We start from the raw sequence: 21,956 nt of genomic DNA, 5'->3' as shown, positions 1-21,956 counted from the left end.
ATCGCTTTGGTAATCAGCGGTGAGCAAGACGAGAAACTCTGCTTTATACCCTCGTATTTTTCTCTTTTTCCGCCCTTCCCTCATCCGCGATCCAACGCGTGTCTCACCTCACCTGGCTTTGCTTTGCGGACCATTTCCGATTGTCGTGGGTGGTCGTCGAAATGAACGCACGGCTGTTCCACCCGTACCCTCGCTGAGATCCATGAAATCGATCCGGGTCGTTGCAGACGTGCCACGGACGTGGTGCATTCGTGGACTCGAGGAAAGGGAGGATGTCGAGGATGCTTCTTCGATCGATTCGAAGAGAAAAGATCGAAGAGTTTTCTTATTCGAATTTGGGATTTAATTTAATTTCGATAGGTTGCAATTTGTATTTTGAACGAGGCAATGTGGAATGCAAAGTTGTTAAAAGATTTGTTGTTTCCGCGTTGAATTATCGTTTAGATCCAAATCGTTTAGAACGATAAAATAAAATACGAGTTAGATTCGTTGTGCAGTGAATTTGAAACAAGGTGATACAAAGTAAGATATTTAAGATTAAGATTTAAGATAAGTAATCTTTTAATCGTAATCAATAACAGATTCGACTCTGTCACTATATAAATTCTCTAGATCAAAGATATTATAATAACGATTGAATACTTATATAGTTATCCATAGTTTTCATAGAAAAGATATCGAATATCTTTCGAATCTTGTTTCGTAACGTCGAATGAGAAATCGATCGTGACTCTGATTGCGCATCATCAAGGACTGCAAGATGAGGAAAAGAGAAAAGTGAAAGAGAACACGGATGTGTTATCATCCGCTGACGATAAAAATCTTGGAGACGTTTGATGCATGGAGGCCAATCGAGTTGTTAGCCATGGATCATTTTCGTAGAATCCGATAGAGACATCAGTATCCGTTAACTCTCGTATCGCGCTGGCCTGCTAATTTTCTCTCGTGGAATTACGCGGATGTGGATATCAGTCACTTAGACGCGAAGTAATTGATAGGTGATTGCGATCGGAAATTTTAATCATTAATCAAGCGTTATATTTATACAAACTTCATTCTCGTTAGATATATTATAAAGATAATTTGATTTTAATTACATCGGCGCTAGTGTCTACTCGTTTATTGCAGGATAATTTACAAATATATATAAAGTTATCGAAGCGCGTACGTGAAAAAAGAGAGATTCCATTTATTTTTAATAACTTTTACGCTACAGAATTTATGATCAATTAAATATGCACTGCACTGCGTATATCCAACGTAATCCTTTTTTTCCCTGTTGAATCTCGTCATCGCCATAATCATTCGTCAAAAAAAAAAAAAAAAATCACACTCATTGTAACAGCCCTCCCCTAAAGAAACAAAAATTAACACATCCAATCTTAAATAGCATAAAAACAGTATCCACAACAATTTCCTCTATCATTTGCTCTCTCATTTACACATCTTACACCCCATTTTCTTCGAAACTTCTTATTTATAATATCTGGGATACTTCTTCTCTCGAATGCTTCTTTCTTGAATGCATCCTAATTGGCGGATCGTTCGCCCGGCCACATTTATTTATTTCACCGTACGCCACTTAATATCTCGTTTGCGTAGGTAAGGTTGGGGGTTGCGTATCAAGAGCAGTAGTACCAACCGCGGAGCAGTTCTACCAACCTCCCTCTCGCCTATCTGTCGGCCCTTCGATTGATCAACGTTGACTTATTCGAAATGGCCGGCTCGCTTCGGGTGATCGCGTCTGTAATACACTTTTGATTGTATTTAGATGCGATTTTAAACGCGCAAACGTTCATCAATTCCTGTCCAAGACTCGTTAATTCGACGTTACCCTCGGCTACCGGTTGTTGGTTTTCTTCGATTTTTAACGAGGCGTGCTCCGCTCGCTGCATCACGACTCACACCGCTGGTTATCAAGTAGTTTGCGCGTATACGTTGGTGGTATCGAGAAACAGATGTTTCCACGGGTAACAGTGTGTTAGGGTGGTTGTGATGAATGATGGGGATCCCTGGGTCGGGGAGTTTAATAATTCCGGTCTGGTTTTTCCTCTCCGCACGTTTGATACCGTGTTTTAGTCTTGTTCTTTGAACTGGAAAATTGTCGTCGAGTTTCTTGGGTTTTATCTTTTTTTAACTGGAATGTTTTTATGCACGCGCTTTTTTTTTTTATTGCTTTCTTTTATCTAGAAGCGGAGAAAAATGTTTGAAATGAGATCACTTTTCCGATTCCCCTTTCTCGACGAATTTCTTCTTGATTAAAAAATTTGTTTAACATTAATCTTTTGCGATTTCGTATCAACGTATCATCTGTAATAAAATCATATTTCTCTTCTCCCCTTTTCTTAGAAAATTACAAAATTTATCAATTAACGAGATTAAAAAAATCGACGATATTAAAATTTTTCAATATAAAATTAATCCCTTCTCGATATTTCTATAAGATAACAACGAAGATAAGAACGTTGAGCAAGCATTTATTTATTCCGTCGATACGATATTCTTCTCCAGTCCAACTCGTAATAGTAATCTCGGAGAGGCAAGTAAGAAGAAGAGGAGGTTTCCAGTTGAGCGCAACAAAGTAGCATCTGTCGTAGCTCGAAGGAAGAAAAGAACGATGGCCGGTTAAAACGAGAGCGATAGGGTTCGTTGGGTTGGAAAATTCGTCAGCAGCTTAGCATGCTGGAGGAATGCTGACTGCGATTTATTGCCGTAACCGTGTCCCGTCCAACCTGTGCCGTCAGTTCACCTTCGCGTTTTGCCTTGATAATTTATAGAAACAGTTTACACGGACTACCTTTGCATCCGCTTGGTTGGCCAGGATTGTTGCGCATCTTGGTTTAGGATGTCGAGACGTCACGACACGGGAGATGTGCGTGATCTCGAGCAAAGGCAAAGATAAGATATACCCATTGTGAAAGAACGGTTCTATATCGAGATCGATCGATCGGATGAGTGCACTTGATTCTTTTTTCCTTCTTGGAAATCGAAGTTAACAACGATACGAATCGAATCTTAATCGTGAAATTGTCGTGTCCTTCGTGTCCACATCTCGTCGAGTATTTACATTTCAAGAGGATATATAATATAATCATTGCAGTGACAAGAATTATATTGAAAAAAATTTCACGATAAATCGAGAAGGCAGATATACAAGCCATGTATAAATTGTTGTTCACTCTCCAAACAAACATCGATGGAAAGATAGATATCAATCATCTCTGCTATTCTTCATGAAATCTTCTCGATAAGATTCGCGTAATCTGTCCAACTCCGTTAAACTCTCGAGTGAAACATTCAGAAGGGATCGCATAAACCTCAACTTTTCCAATCCAATTCTAAGTTTAGTCAATGAAACACATCAATGAAAACAAAAAAAAAAAAGGGATCACATCCCTCTCTCTCTCTCTCTCTATCATACACCATAAATCCATTTCACGCAATACCCACACATAAACCACCCTCGAAACCCTCTTATTCGCATCACACCATTCAATCTCCCCGAACGAGAGAAGAATCGCTTCTCGTCTTGTTGGCGAATCGGTTGGCGCGCGCAACAAAAGCTCCTCTCATGGCTTTCACCATTTCGATTCCGACTTTCGTTCGCGAAAGTCGAGGATGCGCAAGGGTAAACTACGTCTCAATAGGCTCGCATCTCGGCGAGGAGAGCAGGCCTCCTAATATGGGATTGCGCGCAACAACCACCGTGGCGGAACGCCGTGGAACATGGCGTTTCGAGAGCGAGGAGGAGGGTGGAAAGAAGGTGGAAAGGGAAACGGCTAGTACTGTAAATTATTATTGCCGCTAGTTTCTTGCCGGTGTTACACTCTCTTCGTTTTCCTCTCCTCTCTTCGTCCTCCACTTTGTTCCACTTCTACTTCTTTGCTTTCCCCTCTTTCCAATTCTTCTTCTTCTTCTTCTTCTTCTTCTTCTTCTTCTTCTTCTTCTTCTTCGCCCTCTTTTTTCCTCCACAAACTATTCCTATATCTAGAAGTTCTTTCTAGAAGAAGAGAGAGAAGTCGGAATTTCGATCGGCGATTCGCTCGGAGGAACATCCTCCCTCGAGGGAGCAAAAAGCGCATCATCGAGGCGTCATTTCTCCGCGAGGTGGATTTCCACGCTGGTTGGCGTAGCCCTGGTTGATCGCATTTCTGGCGAAACTGTCTAGGAGGAATAGCAGGAAGTCCGCCTTCTCCTTCTCCTCGCCAGAAAGGCTGACCGTGCGATTCTCTGTTTTCTTGCGATCCCTCCGGGAATCGGACAGAAGACGCGCCTCCCGTCGAAGATGTCGAAGAGTCTCTGTGCGCCGAGACTATTGTTTTCTTACCACGGTATCGTAGAGGCAGATCGAGGAAAGGACACGAGGTTTTTGCGGCAGGATGACGATCGAGACTTGGATTCTCGAGAGAGAGAGACAGAGAGAGGGAGAAAGCGTAGCGAAAACGAGGGATCGCGATTTTTCTCTTCTTTTTTTTTTTATTCGTGTTCACGACAAGTTACGACACCTCTGCGGCCGAGATCGGTATCTTTACGAGAGGATTTCGAACGAGACAAGCGTTGATGTTCGGAAATTTGGGGATATCGATCGAGCGTAGGTGGAAATATCCATGAATAGTTCTTTTGTTCGAATGGTATGAAATTGTAAGTTTTATTTAAAGAAAAAGAAAAGAAGAATCGCAAGAGGAATATCTATTCGAAAATTTTTCATTTGTACGTATTTTTCTTAATTCTTCCTATATATATATATATATGTGTATATCGGTCAATTTTAATGTTTAAACTCGAGGAATTGGTAGCTTTAAGCGGTTATTTATCTATCTATCCTTCTATAAAAATAAACGATAATTTAATCCCTGCCCCCAGATTAACAAAACTCCGATATCTCCATCCTGAAATCTGACCCAGATCTCGAATCGCCAACATTCTTTTCGACTCAATCTCCATTAAATTTTTCCATTGTCTCGAAAAATCTCGTTCCTCGAGAAATATCGGCGAAAAACCATTCTTACCGAATTGCGCAACATAGCCCCGCGGAATTCCTCGAGAAATTCCGCTCATTAGGTGGTCGAGATCCCGCGTGTCGATCGGAGAATGGTTCATCGATGATTCATCTCCGATGCTTGGTGCACGGCACCTGCGACAGGATCGTTTCTCTCCCCCCCTCCTAGGGTCGTGACACTAGACTACCTATTTTCACCGTTACGCAATCGCAACGAATCCTCTTCCTGACTTTCGGCCAAATGTCGTGCGAAACGAGACGACAAAGCTTCTTCGTTTTCGAGCGTATCGAGCTCGTTGCATCACCTCTTTATCCATTAGTTGTGTACGCGCTCCTACGACGACGGTAGGATCCGCACACGACACGGGTTTGCGTGGAAAGTAAATTGGCTTTTGTTCCCGCGATTTTTCCTTTTTTTTTTTTTTTTACCGATTGATCGAGGAATCGTTTACGTTGGATTGTTCGAGTAAGAGGAGACAATTGCGAGGGAATTCGAAGCGACGGAAAGTTCGATAAAGGTAGAGAGGATTACTATAATCTAGTAGAGATTAACGGATATAGCGAGATAAGTTTTTAAATCGTTAACGATGGAAAAATATATTTTTGTGATTTTTAAAATTCTACAAAGAACAAAGAATTTCGAACTTCAGAAAGGTCAAAGTTATTCGGCTTTTATAAAAAAGCTTTCGAATCTGCACTTTGGCGTTAGATTAAAGAACTTTTGGGAAAATAAAATCGTTCATTCTTCTAAATAGCGGTCGATTGTGTAACTTCTATACCAATATCTGGCTCCTTGAGTTCCTTGCGGTACTTTTTTTTCATAAAAATCGCATCAAGTAGTCCGGAAGAAAAACTCGTCGTCGTGCGGCGATACGATAAAAACGAGGCAGAAACGATTCGAAGAAGAAAGAAAGGGAGAAGAGGGGAAGACACGAGGTATTGGCAGTAGGTGGTCGTAGAGAGAAAGACCACGTCTACTCCGCGGAGAGGAGCCAGGAGAAGGCGTGACAACGGCTCCGCTTAGCATAACAATATTTACTACTAGAAGACACTTAAGAGACTTGAATATTCTATGCGCGGGCCTCGCCTAGCCATTGCATAACCACACCAGTCCTGTATAATTACGTGTCGAGGATGGGACAGGATCGTTTTCCTCGTCGAGAAGATCGTCCACGGGTCGAAGAATCGCGAACGATTCTCGACGATCGGCGAGGAAAGCTCGACGAGAAATAAGGGTTTTAATTGATAGACGCTATTCAAATGTCAGTCATCCGATGATTACCCGCGTTGGGACTACCGATGGAGTCGTACATGGTTGTAGGATGATGATCGTCTCAGACGAGTCTTCATTGATTCAGGCTTTTATTGAATAAGCGGAGATATTTGAGAGGAATCCTGTTCCGTGTGGGAGGATATGTGCAGTTTGCTTGGAAATTGATGGCTGATTTGTTACGATGTAACGTAATCAAAAATCGTCGATTTTGAAACATTTGCAGAAATTAAGTATCGTGAAATAAACGTGTCGCGATTGTCCAATAAATATTGCATCGATCAATTAAAATATATTCAACGCGATAATATATGTAACGAGATCCAAAAGGATTGTATTTGTATTAATATATAATATAATAAAAAAAATATATCTACTGATAAAAATGCAAAGGGGACGTATGTGATTACATTTAAAAGAAATACAAATACATTTTTATTTTATCAGATTTTTGAAAGCTTGCGAAAAATAGATTCGAATTCGTGGGCGTGAATTTGTTTTTCAACCTCCGCTATCTCGAACAATTCAATTGCAGGGTATCGAAACAGCTCGTTTCACCTACCGATCGCGATATCCACGTATGTAAGTACGTCTAATAACAGGCAACGAGGGGAGGTGGCCCGACTTATCGATTAATCGTCGCCCATTGTAATCTCGCTATTAGCTCTCTCGAACAAAGAGGAAATAAAAAATAAAAAGAGACACGAGATACACGCCGCTTGCGAAACCAACCAAAGAGATATTATCTTACGGCGACGATTACGCGCGAATACGCGCGTACTTTCTAATTGCGAGAGCGTCCGCGGATGTCGTCGACTGGCCTCACTACGTGATAAGTGAAAATATCTCGTAAACCGTTGGCGAGAGCCATGGTCGACGTGATTCTAAAGTTAGGTACTGACTGGGATATAAACACTGTGTCTTGACATTCGAACGACACCAGTAGAGGTACGTAAAATTCATTTAACTTTTAGAAATCGGCTTGTTTGAGATGGTAGATTGTTAATTAATTTACAAACTATCCCCCGAAATCGTGGTATAAACGAGATGGATACTGATTCTGCATGTAAAGATAAATTGAAAAAAAAGAATTACATTTTTTTGTTTGGAGCTTCGTTTTCAAGTAAATCAACTTTGAAAAATTTTTAGGTTATAAATTGAGAAATTACATTAATCAAAGTTCATTTATTAAGTTATAAACAATTTATATGACACATTACCTTTTATTATTAATGAATTGATGAAATTCTTCTTAACATAAATCACTCTTATCAAATGATAAAATTTTATTGCTGCATTGTTTCATTATCATTAATAAATCTATTAATTTGACAGGTAAAAAGAATTACACATTTATGTATAAAAAAATCGATCAAAGTAAAAGTTCGAATCAGCTTATTTTAAACTTCGCAGTGACTATAATTTGTGTGTTTCTTAAGGATCGAAGTCGAATATATACCGAAATTAGTATTTTAGTCGATAAACTCGATTAACCGAACAAATCACACGCTATCAATATCAACGTTATTATTCGATCGTACAGACGCCAAAATTGATGTCCACTCGTCAACTGAATTACAATTAACAATAACAATAACGTAAGTAAATGGCAATCGAGGTAAATAGACTACCATTTTCTTATCGTTACTTCCTATCGATTCAACGAAATCTCTTCGAGATCTCGAAGAGATTGTAACGAAGGATCCCCATTCGGAACAAAGATCCTTATTTCCACGTCTATTCGATCTTCTAACAATATTTTGCTCTCGATGATCGACCGCAAAATAAAAAAGAAAAAAAAATTATATTTCAAGAATAATAAAAAGAAAAGATTCTATTCTCTCGTTATTTATATTCTCGATGTGCAATTATCGATAAGAGTCGATACTTCGATAAAATCCTATCTAATAGTAATAATTATCAAGATGGAGCCACTTTCTTGTTAGAATTGTTCAGAAATCAATCGAAATGAACCATATGTACGTTTTCATTAAAATGGAATATATAGATGCTGAGTTAGAATTGTTTAAATATTTATTTGTATGTTATAGAATTAAATATATAAATCAATAAACAACACGTTGGCTGCTATGTAACATGCTGGTCATTTAAGATGATTTTTACTTTGTATCAATTCACTTATCTGTACTTTGTATGATTTTATCATCAAAATATTTTAGATTCTTTTATATATATATATAAAACATCGAAACATTAAAAATATGTAAATATAGCAATAGTTAAATGTAATAATATATAAAATAAATTTTTAAAATTCAACAGGTAATATATAATTTGAAGAAAGACACAGGCATGACAGCTAACATGTTAAAATATAACCAAGCATCCGAAATATAAAAAAAAGAAGTTGAAAAATAAATAATACATACGAGAAATGTTGTATTTTGACGATATATGTATATTTTTCAACTTTAGAATGCTTTTTTTCAGAAAATGAAATATCAATTCTAACCTTTCAATGATGAAGTTGGAATTTTCTTTCCATGTAAACGAAGAGATTTTAGATGAAATAAATAGTTTTAAGGAAATTTACACTGTTTATTTTTGACACAGAACTTTGTATTTATTCATATTACTTCTATATACTATGAAGAGATAAAGTAAAAAAAAATTCAATTTTATTCGATGTACAGAGGACAATCGAGTGTAAAGAAACGAATCTATCTATGACGCATAGATGGCGACAGTACGATGTTAATAAGTATATCGCCATTTCACACATGCTTAACCTCTTTAATTATACATTTCGTTCTCTCGAAATCCGCATCGTGTCGATCAACAGATAATTTTCTCTTCTACTCGCTTAGAATCTAAGATTTATAACGAAATAATCGTTCAATTGCCGGATCATTCGACGGACAAATGAGTCGGTTTATCGGCCTTTAGAATTCAGTCCAATCGTGAGATACGTGCTCCCGTGGGGCATAAATCGCATAAGTCTTTCTAGTCGATAGAAACCGTACTCGCATATCTATATTCGCGTTATTCGGTACACGTAATCGGTTTGTACTTCGAGTACCTATTTTCTTGGAAGAAAGCATTAGAAACATTATGCTTTCAAGATACGAGAGTTGGCAAGAGTGAAAGTTCATACACATGAAGTTACGTCAAAAGCGAGATACCGAAAAACTTGTGCATAAAAACTTGACGCGTGTTAACATTCATGGGCCAATAGAGCATTATGCAATGAGTCATACGTTATGTGCTGACAAGTACGAGCAAATATCTTTTCAACGAAATTTCATTTTGTGTGTAATAGTTACAGTAATAGTGAAATTATGTGTGAATTAATTGTAGGATATGAATTGGAAAGGTAAAATCGAGTGGTAATTTTGTGTTTTATATTGATTTCTACTTTACAATCTAAATGATAAATTCTAAATGCTGTAGTTTCTCTTAATCCATTCGAGACTGATAATATTTCATGTATAATACAGTAGAAAAAAGGAATAATATGTAATTTAAAGATATAAAACATATATAACCAATTGGTAAAAACTAATAGAGATAAGATTATAAAACAAATAAAATAAAAAAAAATTGTAAAAATTGATTCCTGAGAATTGTTTTATAATAATAATAAAATCCTCTCGAACGGATTAATTTGATAAACTATAGAGAAATATACGTGATCGTTGCATCAATGATATGCTAACCTAACCTAAAATTTTCTATCTTTAAGCGATGTGAAGAAATTATTCTGCATTTTAAACAATTTTCTAACAAATTAATATCAAATAGCAATTACATATATGAGAAAAATTTGTTTATTCATAAAAATTATTCATTTCTAATTAATTTCTATTAAAAAATTATCGAAATCAAAAGTGACAATTGTTTTCATATGATAATAATAATTACTAATTATTCGTACAATTAATAATTAATATAATAAATATTTTTTTGTAATTTTAACAAGTATAGTTTTGTATATTATAATATTTTGTATTAATATTTAGGCATATTTGATAAATTCATTTAAAAATATACATATTTATCATTAGTATATATATATATATTATAATTTATATTTATCACTGCTAATAGAATTTCTAAATGTTTCAGAAAAATATAAAAGCAAAAAGAGAAAAAGAAAAATATCCATCATAAAAGGAAAGAAAACATCTATGCTATCAGAAAAATAGCAGTAGCAATAACGGTCAATCTCTCGTACACAAGCCCGTTATCTAGCTCAGTTTCATTAAGCGTTGCAACGTAATTCCCCGTAGTCTCGCGATTAATTTTAATTTCCGGCGGGAGGGATGGCGAGAGCGGCAATGAACCGGTGTACGTCGATAATTAAACGATCGCCAATCGATCACGATATCTTTCGATCCATGGACCGTAAAACCTCCCTATCGACGATAACGCCAACATATCGGATCTTTTAATTGCGATCGGTAGCGTGCTATGCCATTGCAAATCACAAACGATCGTCCTCGACCCTGGTCAATGATCAGTCTGACCGATTCCTTCTGGTATCGCGTGTTGTATCTCTGATATTACCGATCCATCGATCTGTGGATCGATCATTTATGGCATACCTATCGTTTGCTGGTACGAAAATATAAGCGTTGGATATATGGTGTTAATCGTTTTCTAGTTTCGTTGGAATTCCAGAAAGTCAAGAGGCATCGGCGAAACGATTGTTGGCATCCGGTTCCACGCCTTTTTCGCGCCGATTATCCGGATCGTTTGGAATCGTGTTTCTCGCCTCGTGCCTCTTTCAGGTATTAATTACGAGTAGATAACCGAAAAAAAATATGGGATTATGGATCAAGGAGGGTAGTTTGCATACAATAAGAGTTGCGTATATATGATAATCGAAGAGAAAACGCCTTTCATAATATCAGTTTCCTAGTGAAATATCTGTGGGATATTTTGATTTGATGTTGAGGACATGGATTTTGATTTGTTGATCTTTTCTAACTCTTTTATATTTCCTTAGATTAAAAAGAAGAAATTTTATCAAATTACATCATGAATGTTTAATAAAGATTGATGAAATATAAAATATTAAAAAAAAATTAAATTGAAGATCTTGCACATTCAGATGATTCAATACAATTCTAAATTTAAATATATTAAAATTTTCATCAACTTTATTAAATTGATTTATTCAATTTTTCAGAAAATATCATTAGAGTTACACCATCCCAAGATAATTTTGATTAAACTGTCATATTCATAGAATTTTCAATCGAGCAAGATTGATTCAGTTCCCAAGACAATTCCACTTCATCACTATTTCTCCTTCTAATTTAAATTCCTAATAATTTCACATTACAGAAAAACAAGAAGAGATAAGCAAAAAAGATAGATTAAGGAAGGAAGCAGGAGAAAGCGATATCCTCTTTCTCCAGGATAAACTGACGTAACTAATCCCACACGGCGTTTTATTATCTTTCATTATCGAAGCACAAATTATAATCCACGAATAGCATTTGGCGTTTATGGAGGCAGTACCTATGAAAACTAACCTATACTCTTTATTCCTGGCGCATGTCGTCGAGACCGTCGTTGGATCGAACAATGCGTTCGTCCCACGCCGCGCCATGGTGCACTACCTCGTTCCACGCTGGATCTGCTATCTATGGGGCAAGAGTAACACATGTACTTAGTAGAAACGGTCCTGTGGAGAACATTCTATGGAATCTAATTTATTGGCAAGACGATTGTGTGAGAGAGAACATATCTAGACAATTGATGAGAAATTAAGTTTGAATGGATGTTGTGGCATTTGTGGGCGTAATTGTATAGATTATTTGATGTCGTGGAAATGGAAGAATCATAGTTTGAGTTTTGATATTTGATGATTGAAGATGATTATGGAAGAAGGCCAAATATAAGTATTTAGAGGTTATGTGTGTTATTAGGTTAATGGAATGATTATGAAAATATTACAATATGAGATTGATTAAAAATTAAAGGAACTAGATATTGTTGAAAATAATTATAGGATCCATGTTTAAATATTAAATAGCTAATAATTATATATTATTGAATTAATGAAAAAGATATTTTAAGTTTATATAATTAATATATTGTTGAAATGTTTCATACATTGGGACATTATGAAATGCTGAATAATAAAGTATTTACATATATAGTTGTATATTAAGATATTTAGATATCTAGATCATGCATTTGGGTAATAATCATATATAGAAATGTTGAATTATTATATTAGGATAGATAGGTTATGCTACTAGGATAATGTGGTATTGAAACATTGATTGTCGATATATTTGATATATTGAAGTAATGGAATATGTATACTACATTTTTTATATATCAAAATATTGAATACTGAAATATTTATGTGCTGGTGCATTGAGGTATTTGCATATAGAGTATTGAAGTATTTTGTTAACGTACTGATTTGAAAGTATCTATATTAGATTGCAGTATTGGATTTTTACTTATTGGAATATTAGGATATTAATCTATATTACATATTCATTGAAATATTACAATATTTTGAGATTTATATAATGATTTTATTCTATTTTTTAACTTTAGAATGTATTGAATAAACTAAACAATTTATTTATCTAATTAAAATATTTTAATTCAATTTTAAATTTGTTATAAATTCTTATAATAATTAGATTGAAACATAACTCCGAGTGGATATGAATAACAATAAAAATGGTTACGATGGTGAGCGTAGAAGCAGTGCCACATCCTTTTTCGCTGTCCCTCGAAGGAGACGTTGTATGTCTCAGGTTTCAGAGTTTCGGGTCGAAAGCGACCGGTCTTGTTCGGGGATTCTGTGGTTTCCGCGACGCGGAAATCGATACAACGCGTCCAAAAGGAAGAAAGCCCCTGCGATGCCTTCGTCGTCGGGAAGCATTAGATCCTTAGCGATTGGGTTTCTTCGTGAGCAGAAAGAAAACGTTAGTTCAAACTTTGATCTCATTTTATTCGTTTTTAGTTTGTGGCGCCTGTAGCTACATATTATATTCTTTCCTATCTTCTAAATCAATGGAAAATTTAAATATCTTTACGATACCAAAATTTTTTTATTTAATTAATTCAAGAAAAATTAAAAATTAAGAAATTTATTTTTTCTTCTAAATAATAATATATATTAAGATAATAAAAACGAGACTATAAAGCAAGCTGTATATATGAAACACATACTTTTTCCCAAAAGATTTGAAATATTCATTTGTTCTATTAAGCTTAACAGTCATTCATAAACTCTTGCAAGCTCGAATTCCACCATTCAAACAACGATGACACATCAGACAGCATAAATCAACGACCAAATCTCGATATGTCCTGAATGTAACGACATCCCACGAACTAAACTTGTCGTTTTCATGATTCTCTGCACGTGCCATTGTACACGGAACATAACGTCTCGACGGATTTCTATGAGAGCGACGATGCGTTGCAATGTGTTGTGTCTGTTCCATAGTAAACGTGGGTCGTGCATTATTCCCTAGTAGACGGACGTTAGAGAAACGTATTTTTCATTGCGAAATCTTATTTGTGAAATGCGATTTACGCGCACGCATGCACCAATAGCATCGATAATCGCACGACGAACTTTTGCTTTTTCCTTTTTTCCCTATGGAAACGCGACCGCAAAAGAAGCGACATCTATAGAGTTCTTGGAGGTTTTCAGTTGTGCGATCCAGTAAGTGGATATGTCTTTCGCGATTTATTATTTTTCTCGTTAATATTTTGTTATAAGTGATCATAAACGTATTAATGTTTTAATATATATTACTATTCATTAAAACTGAAGTGTTTTTTAATTTAATTTGTAGTTTTTGATGTAGTGTCATGAATATAAAGTATATTTTATTCAAATCATGATTTAAAGGTTAGGATAGTGTCATTAAATAAACTTGTCAGAATGTTGATTTTGATCATATAAATACTACGTTTAAAAACTTAAATCGACGTCGTCAAATTTAATTTACATTATTTAGTACAACGTTTTTATTCTGATGATCCAGTTTTTGTGCAAGAAAAACAGAAAAACAGCTACTTGAGAGAAGAGAATCAGTCTTCAATTCTGATTTGTTCGTGAAAATGTACACCAGTATACGGATGTAATTAATGGTAAGCAGAGCATAATTAACATGACTGTCATTAAGCGAGCGTCATTGGGTCGAAACGTTTCTTTTCTAATATGGAATTTGATTAAAATTATGTTACATTTATTTTTCTTTCTAATTAAATGTTCCCCTTTTTGTTAACGCATCGTTCACGGATTATGTTTGTAGTTTTTATATTAAATTATCATTGTCTTTGATCTCAGTTTTTCAAAATTCTTCAATCCGTGCAATTTGACTCAAACGAAATATTATTATCTCTTCATATCTATTAAAAATCAAGTAATCTCGAAAATATCTCGTATATCCTTATCCATTAATATTAATTACTCCCTTCGATTTAGAGACGAGGTTGGTAGGAATGGAAAAAAGGTATAATAGGAGCACGTTTCTCATCTGTGTGTTGCGTACGATATTTACATTGTAACGGGGCGGACAGCAACGTGTCGACGACCTCGTATCTTCGGTTATACATTCCTGCTCGTCGAACTGCTAACGCGATATACTCCTAATTAGTAGAACGAGCCGTTTGTGCTTTATTGTTGCCGAGTTATTACCGTCGTTATTTTCTTGACTATGAAACACTTTTTGCCATCGAATCATTGCACTTTTTGACGTTATCAAAATGTTTTGCTCCTCGGATATAAACCTGATGTGTAACGGATTTTCAATTTTATTAGCGGACGAAAGTGGCAAGAAGGAATTTTATATTAATCTAATTGGTATGTTCGGATTTATAGGTGAGCCAAGACTTGTTATAGTTTTGGCTGATTTGAAGATTAATTGGATAAGTTGAGGTTAGGAAATTGAATATAAATTGCAAACATAAGAATTAATTATGTATTTTATGTAATTAGCATGTTTAGATAAGTGAATCAAGTTTGAGTTGATTGATTTGGAGATTAGTTAAATAGATTGAGGTTAGGAAATTTATATTTTTAAAAAGATTATAAAATTAAGATTTTATAATATATTTATCTATTTACTGTATCATAAAAAAATTTTCTTATTAAAAAACATAATAGCATAGTATGAGAATTAGTTTGGGTAAAAAAAAAAAACAAGTAGATTTGTCGGTCGTCGAAGGAAGTTTTTTCGTCTAAGCGAGTGCAACGATCCCGTGTCGTTCAGAAATGGCATTTCAACGGCCGGTACATGTACACCTGCATAACGTAACCACGCAAATGTGTTCAGGCATCTAGTAAGTCGCGAACCGCTGCGGCTACTCGTTAAAATACACCTGATTACCGAACATTACCGTGCTGAGGGGGTAATGATCTCAACGCTTGCACGTAATAGAAATTGTTCGGACGAACCGGGAGACGTTTAGGACTTGTGTTTGAAATTTCTAACATTTTACCGTGGTGGGTTATTAGACTTAGATTTAGACTTTGAAAGTACATCCTCTACTCTTTATCATTGATTGCTACATTAAAATCTTGAAATCTTGAATGCTGGTAGATTATATATAATGACTATAATTAGAGGTTAGATTTGAGAGTTAGGTTATGTAAATTTAGAATATTTTCATTTTAATTTGGATTCTACGTTTTGTTTAATAATTATCATTGATGGAATAATTTAAAAATTTTTTCATTTCGTTATAATTTGGTCATAATGACATAAATTTTCTCAGAACCAGTCCAGAAACAGTCGAGGATAAATTTACATTAACATTCGCTTGATAGTTCGCGCGTAAGGAAGGTATCGTCAGTAAATAACAGTCGGTAAATAATTGAGCATCGGTCTGGCAAGGGTTAACGATCTCTTTGCACCAGCATGCGATAGAAATGGGTTTAAACGATGGAACGAGTACATTTGCGTGTCAAAGATCGCTAAGCGTCCTGCGTGGTCTATTCGCAGAATCGCCCTGTCCTAAAATTGCCGCTCGTAACCGCGCTCTCGTCGAGGACGAAAAATTTATGGCACGAAAATTACACAAACGACCGGTTGTAACGGCAATTTGGAAATTACGAATTCTCTCCTGTTTATAATAATTATAGACACGGAATTTGTCCGAATGGTGATTTGGACGTTAGTCTTTGAAGTTTTATCTCTTAACTGAAAATTTTGAAAAATTCTTAGGATTTTAGAATTCAGAAGACCGATTTTGGATTGTAGAAATTGGATCTTGTAGTCTGGGATATTAGATTTCAATCTTAAAAGTTAGTATTGATAGACACGAAATTTTGTAAGATAGAGAAATTTTTGATTCAAAACTTTATTGGATTATATCAGATTTAAAATAAGTTCGAATTTTAAGTTGATTATTGTATTTAAAAAATTAACATTTTTTTTTAAATAATCAATTTATAATTTTTATATTTATTGAGGATATCGTTCAATTTAACATCAAGTTTCTCACAGCCTTTTAAATTACGTCTCCCTCCAGAAATTCCGATAATTCACAACAATTAACTGACAAAAGTCAGTCACGTTCCATCATTTTTCCCTCAATTAACCATTCTTTAGCCACAAAAGCCACAGTTTCCAGTTTAATTGCCACATTCAACTTAATTCCATCACCATTACATCTGTCGTCTCGTCGACAAAATTTCCACGATAGAAAAACATTCGTTGTCGTCTCATTTGCATAATACACGCCAACTCTTCTATTTCTATTTTTATCCGCGAAAAACCAGCGGACGAAAGCAAAACGAGCCATCGGAATGAGAAAGTGCGATTTCCTCGATACTGACCCTGATAAACCGACGATGCTATTTGAAATTTAATCAGAACCGTCCATTATTCGCTGCTTTTTATTTTCTCCTCGCTCGCAATTTTTTCCTCGATTAACCAAAAAGGAAACGCACGAGAAACCGCAAATAATATTTTCGTGACTCCTTCGATATTGGCGGACTATAAGTAAATTACTTCCTCGTGGGATAATTGAAAAAATAAATGGGAGAAAGTAATCTCGATTCAGCTTTAATCCGTTTCCGTTGAATTTATTTTTAAGCCGATTCGAACGTTCTTTTTTTTTTTTAAGTTATCTACAATTTTGTTGCATTTAATCGATTGGATCTGCTCTTATAAATGATCTTTTTTATCTTTTATTCAAGTTCGATATAAGCTTGGCGAGTTTCAAAAGTTTTTTCAATTAAAATCTTTGTGGATAATTATTGTGGATAATTGACTTAAAATTTTATAATTTGCGTGTAGATTTTATGCCGTTACTTCACCTGTTGCAATGAGAATATCTTCTTAGTCTCGTTTGGTATAATCTCTTTAGGAGATACATCTATTTGCTAAGAACATCTGCGCCTGTTTTATGATTCCAAGTATGGTATCTTGGAATGAGAATTATTCTTGGACTGTGTTTGAAGAATGCTTGCCTTAAAATCTAATGTATGTCAATTTATTTTTAGTACTTCCACGTAGAATAGTATTAGATAGATCAATCCGTCTTGGGATTTGTTCTCAGTATGGTGTTTAGATTATTTTCAAGAAAGAATGAAATTTACCAAGATTGAACAAAGAAACAGAAGATGAGACTTTGAAATGATATTATTCCTTAAGTAAAAACTTATGTTCCATTTGTTCCAAGGATAGATAAAGGACTTGTGTAATTTTCTCACTAAAATAATCGATAGATCGTCTTGGAAAATTATATTGCCTTGTATCACGAATAACAACAGCTCTTCCTGTTATTGGAAATTGAAAATTGAAGATCCCTTGATTAAAGAATACTTATCTTATTTATATTAATGCATAGAAAAATACATATCTTTCCATTTCTTCAATATTCGTACAATTGCTCATAATCATTCTACTTTTTATATAAAATATATAAAACCTGATTTGAGCACGATCAGCAAACATAATTCTTTGGATTAACTCTTCAACAATTTAGATTTTAAATACTGAATCTTGCAACTTTTTAAGAAATAAATCAATCTACGAAAAAACAAAAAAACGAAATACGAGAAATCCGAGTTCCAGCTACTAAGTGTGCAACTTTTCAACAAACTTTCTATAATAATTCACGTCAAAACGTTGCTTGGCCTCACACTCGGAGGAACCCATCATAAACATTGGGGTACATTTGAGTTAGTATCTCATTTATCCACGTCCTCGACCGGGTTGCAGGCCAAGTCCAAACGATTCTCCATTTCTTTGCCGGCTGGCCGCGAACAGCGTCGTTATTGCAAAGTAAACGATCTCAAGAACGATGAATAACGGTGCACCGCGTGAAACCGAACTGCGTAATAACGTTCGAGATCGTCGGTATGAATAAGGTTACACCGGCGTACGTTATTGCCAGTTACCGTGGCAGCAACAATGTAATGGCAAAATTGGTGCGCTGGGAAACCCAGCGCTCTGCGACTAACCTCGCACTCGTCGAGCTTGGTGTTAATATCGAATAATGCGAAACGTGACGAGAGATTTGATTCCTAGGATCCTGCCTTTTCTCTTGCTAATCTCGAAAGCCTGTTATTTCGTCTTTACATTTATTTATCATTAGCGTGAAGATCGGGTAAGAAATTTTAATAAAATCACCCTTTAAGTTCATATAAGTTGTTATAGCAGGGTTGCTAAAGAGTTGATGATGATTTCTGCAGAACACATTGTTCCAAATTTCGAGAGGAAAATATTATAACAACGAGGCAAACGTGTTTGAACCGTCGTAATCTATCGCTCTTTCATCTCCGACTCGAAAGATATTTTCTCCCGATCGGGTATTTCAAATGTTTGCCAGACCGAAGCAATAAATTTCATCCGTGTACGATTGGAACAAGTTGAAAATCGAACGTTGCAAACGTGGATCGCGTTGCATGCACGTATCCATCGCGACACGCCCATAGGTGAGCAACCAGGAAACGTAGCACGCGTGTGTATATACATTTATACTACATAACGTACTCGTGCAGGCATAAGTATATACACGGTGTCCATACAAGTACAGGGTAGAGCCGGTCTGTGCACCATTTAGGATCGGATATTGAACATCACTGACGTTCCATCGGTTAACGTACGTGTGCGGATACACGTGATAAGGCGGATTGGATCTTCGTCTTTGGCTGGATCACCAGGGGCTGCTCTCGATGAACTCTTGATTAGGATTATTGGGATTCCCCGATTGTAATTGATCTCGGTGTAATTGGTGGTTTTGGTAGGAAATGGATGTTCGATGATTGCGTGCGATTAAGAGGAATTATTAATTATTCAGATGTTGAGGAAGGAAGAGTGGAATATTTTCAACTGCGCGGTTCAAGTTTTTTTTTCAATTTTTATATTCAGGAATTGAGGTGATTTCAGTGGATGGAGAATTCAGATTTTGAAGGGAATATGAAATATTTTGCAGTATTTTGTTAAAATTCTTGTTCGTGGAATTTAGGATAAGCAGCAGAAAGAAGGAGGAATTGAATTTATATCTATATGTAGAGAATAAGTTATAAACGAGTATCAGTGGAATTAAAATTAAGACAACGTCTAAACAACAATTCTGAAGATTTGTATATAGAGTAAGTCGAGAAAAGAGAAAGTCTTTGAAATCTTTTCTTAAGAATGCTCTTTAAAGAATAAAAGTCTGGTTTCGGGCATTGTTGACAAAGTTCAAGCTACTAGAACTCCGCGGTTCTTTTGTGCCAAAATGAAAGTAGCAAGCTTTCAGCCGAAGTAAGTGGTTAAAGCGTAGGGAGAACGCTTTGCTTACTTTTCGTATAAAGACGTCGATTCCTCCCTTGAAAATATGGCCGCCTGTTTGCTGCAAGGATTTGCAAAAGCACAAGACAAGCTTATGCATTAGCGAGAGACGTTCTCTCGACTGGATTAGGATAGAAGGAATGACTTTTTGAATTTCAATTCTGCGGATACTTTTCATCTTCTAAACATCCTTGGAATCTTAATACTTAGCCTCTCGAGAGGCTTTTAAAATTACACGTTTCCAATTAAAAATTAGAGAAATCAATTTAGAAAAGAGGAATATCTGGGAAGAGGAAGAATTAATTGTTATTAACGAAAAATTATTATATTGAAACGAATTATGAATGGGACTTGAATGGTTTCCTTCAATCTTTTCCTTACTTAAATACCGGTTTTTAAAGTATCATCAGCAAGGATCAAATGAAAACTGACACCTCTAATTATTCTTAAATATTCTTAAGGCTTCTTCATTATGATAAAACGTTTATCATAATGCCATTATCCACATGATAAATGATGCATCGAGTTGTTAAATTATTCTGTATTTGCGAAAAATAAGTTGAACACGTCTCGTAATTCAATTTCCTCCCAAAAATCTGATTCTCTCTTTTCTCAAAATCTATTTTTTATTAACATCCCCATCGAGACCAAAATCTGAAAATCCATCACTCCTTCCACCGAATCTCTAATCAGGCCATCAATAAGCGTGACACAACGTTTGTATCTTGAGGCAAAGGGTTATCAGAGGCGCGTACGACTGGTGGGAACGATGGATCGGAAGGAAGGATCGAGGCCATTCAATTTCCACCGGTTAATCGTTTCAAAGTCCGATCGATCCGTTGGATGCAGGCCATCAAACGAGAAGCAGCCACCCATCGCTGTTGCGCCCCGTTTAATGCATCCTCTTTACTCCCCTCCAAGATTATCATTAAGATGTTCCACGGACGGCGAATGTTGGGTGGTGTGCCCCTGGTCTGTAGCGAGAGGATACAAGATGGATGATGGTAGAGGCGTGTCAAGGAAGAAGGAGGAAGAAGTGTACGCCTCGTTTCCCGACCGAGGAAATAGCTAATGACGGGATTAAATGAAACTCACTTAACCCTGGGCGGGGAACGTCGAGGGAGGAACAGATATCAGATTCGATACGATCCTTTTTCACCACTTTTCTATGTTCGCGATAATTTTTGAAAATGGAAATGAACGGAGGTTGACGTTAATTGATTTCTTTCGTTTGCATCGAGTCTAATTTGCGGCTGTTTGAATTTGATAAAATTTGATGTCGTGTTGCTCGAGGGAAACGTGACGTGATAAGGTTTTTTGGGAAAGGAAGGGGAGAGAGTCTTTGATTAAGATTGTTGAGGATTAGAGAAAAGAAAAGATAAGAGTCGACTACTTTATGGACTGTGCTTCCTGTAGATAAAACGTTATATATAACCTGCAGATAATACGTTATTTATCGTCGTACAGATACATTTAAGAATAAAAAAATAAGAATTTAACTGTTACTACTATCGAAAAATAATCTCACTTAGGAGGTTAATTTCAAAAAATAAATATCCAGAGAATTGATCGCAGAAAATAAAATCTGCAAAATGGCAAACTTCTCACGCCATGAATAGGGAGAGAAACGTACATACGTCTGTGGTTTAAGGGACGGAATCGACGGAACTTGCTGCGCAGCCCGCGGCGGAAAGATGATCCACGCGCTAGCACGCGCGCGAGTCTCTCGCTATGCGACTATAATTGCGAGCAGGTGGCACCATTAATCTTGCAGCCACCGTAACCTATTTTCCCGCCACTTTGCTTCTCGACCATCGTCGCGGATAATGAAATAACGAAGCGGGTATTCGAGGGGATGGGTGGACTCTCGAGGTGGAACCCTGTGGGCGAACGAAATTAATTTTCACGGATTTCAATAATTTATAATCGATTCGATACTGGAATAATG

The 21,956-nt window shown here is 36.0% G+C and overlaps 1 protein-coding gene and 2 long non-coding RNA genes across 9 annotated transcripts in view; 2 read left to right on the top strand and 1 right to left on the bottom strand.

Annotated features, from left to right (window-relative positions):
- Nucleotides 1-21,956, top strand: part of osp (myosin phosphatase Rho interacting protein outspread) — a 184,306-nt gene that overhangs the window by 122,385 nt on the left and 39,965 nt on the right. The gene's annotated exons all lie outside the window — the stretch shown is intronic.
- On the top strand, nt 9,256-12,405 carry LOC116415319 (uncharacterized). Of its 2 annotated transcripts, XR_015292452.1 has the most exons (3): nt 9,258-9,603; nt 10,894-11,020; nt 11,580-12,405. It is a non-coding gene; the product is annotated as an uncharacterized LOC116415319 (long non-coding RNA). The 2 variants fall into 2 exon arrangements; XR_015292453.1 differs by lacking the exons at nt 10,894-11,020; nt 11,580-12,405 and adding an exon at nt 10,356-10,882 and having other exon boundaries at nt 9,256-9,603.
- On the bottom strand, nt 12,836-13,637 carry LOC147657454 (uncharacterized). The gene is made up of 2 exons (XR_015292454.1): nt 13,437-13,637; nt 12,836-13,168 (listed from the first exon to the last, which is right to left on the bottom strand). It is a non-coding gene; the product is annotated as an uncharacterized LOC147657454 (long non-coding RNA).

The sequence above is a fragment of the Apis florea genome, unplaced genomic scaffold, assembly GCF_048593485.1.
Source record: "Apis florea isolate Af1SG1 unplaced genomic scaffold, ASM4859348v1 contig_3158_pilon, whole genome shotgun sequence".
Taxonomy (NCBI): Eukaryota; Metazoa; Arthropoda; class Insecta; order Hymenoptera; family Apidae; genus Apis; species Apis florea.
Note: the sequence above shows the minus strand (reverse complement) of the source record. Positions and strands in the feature narration are given on the sequence as shown.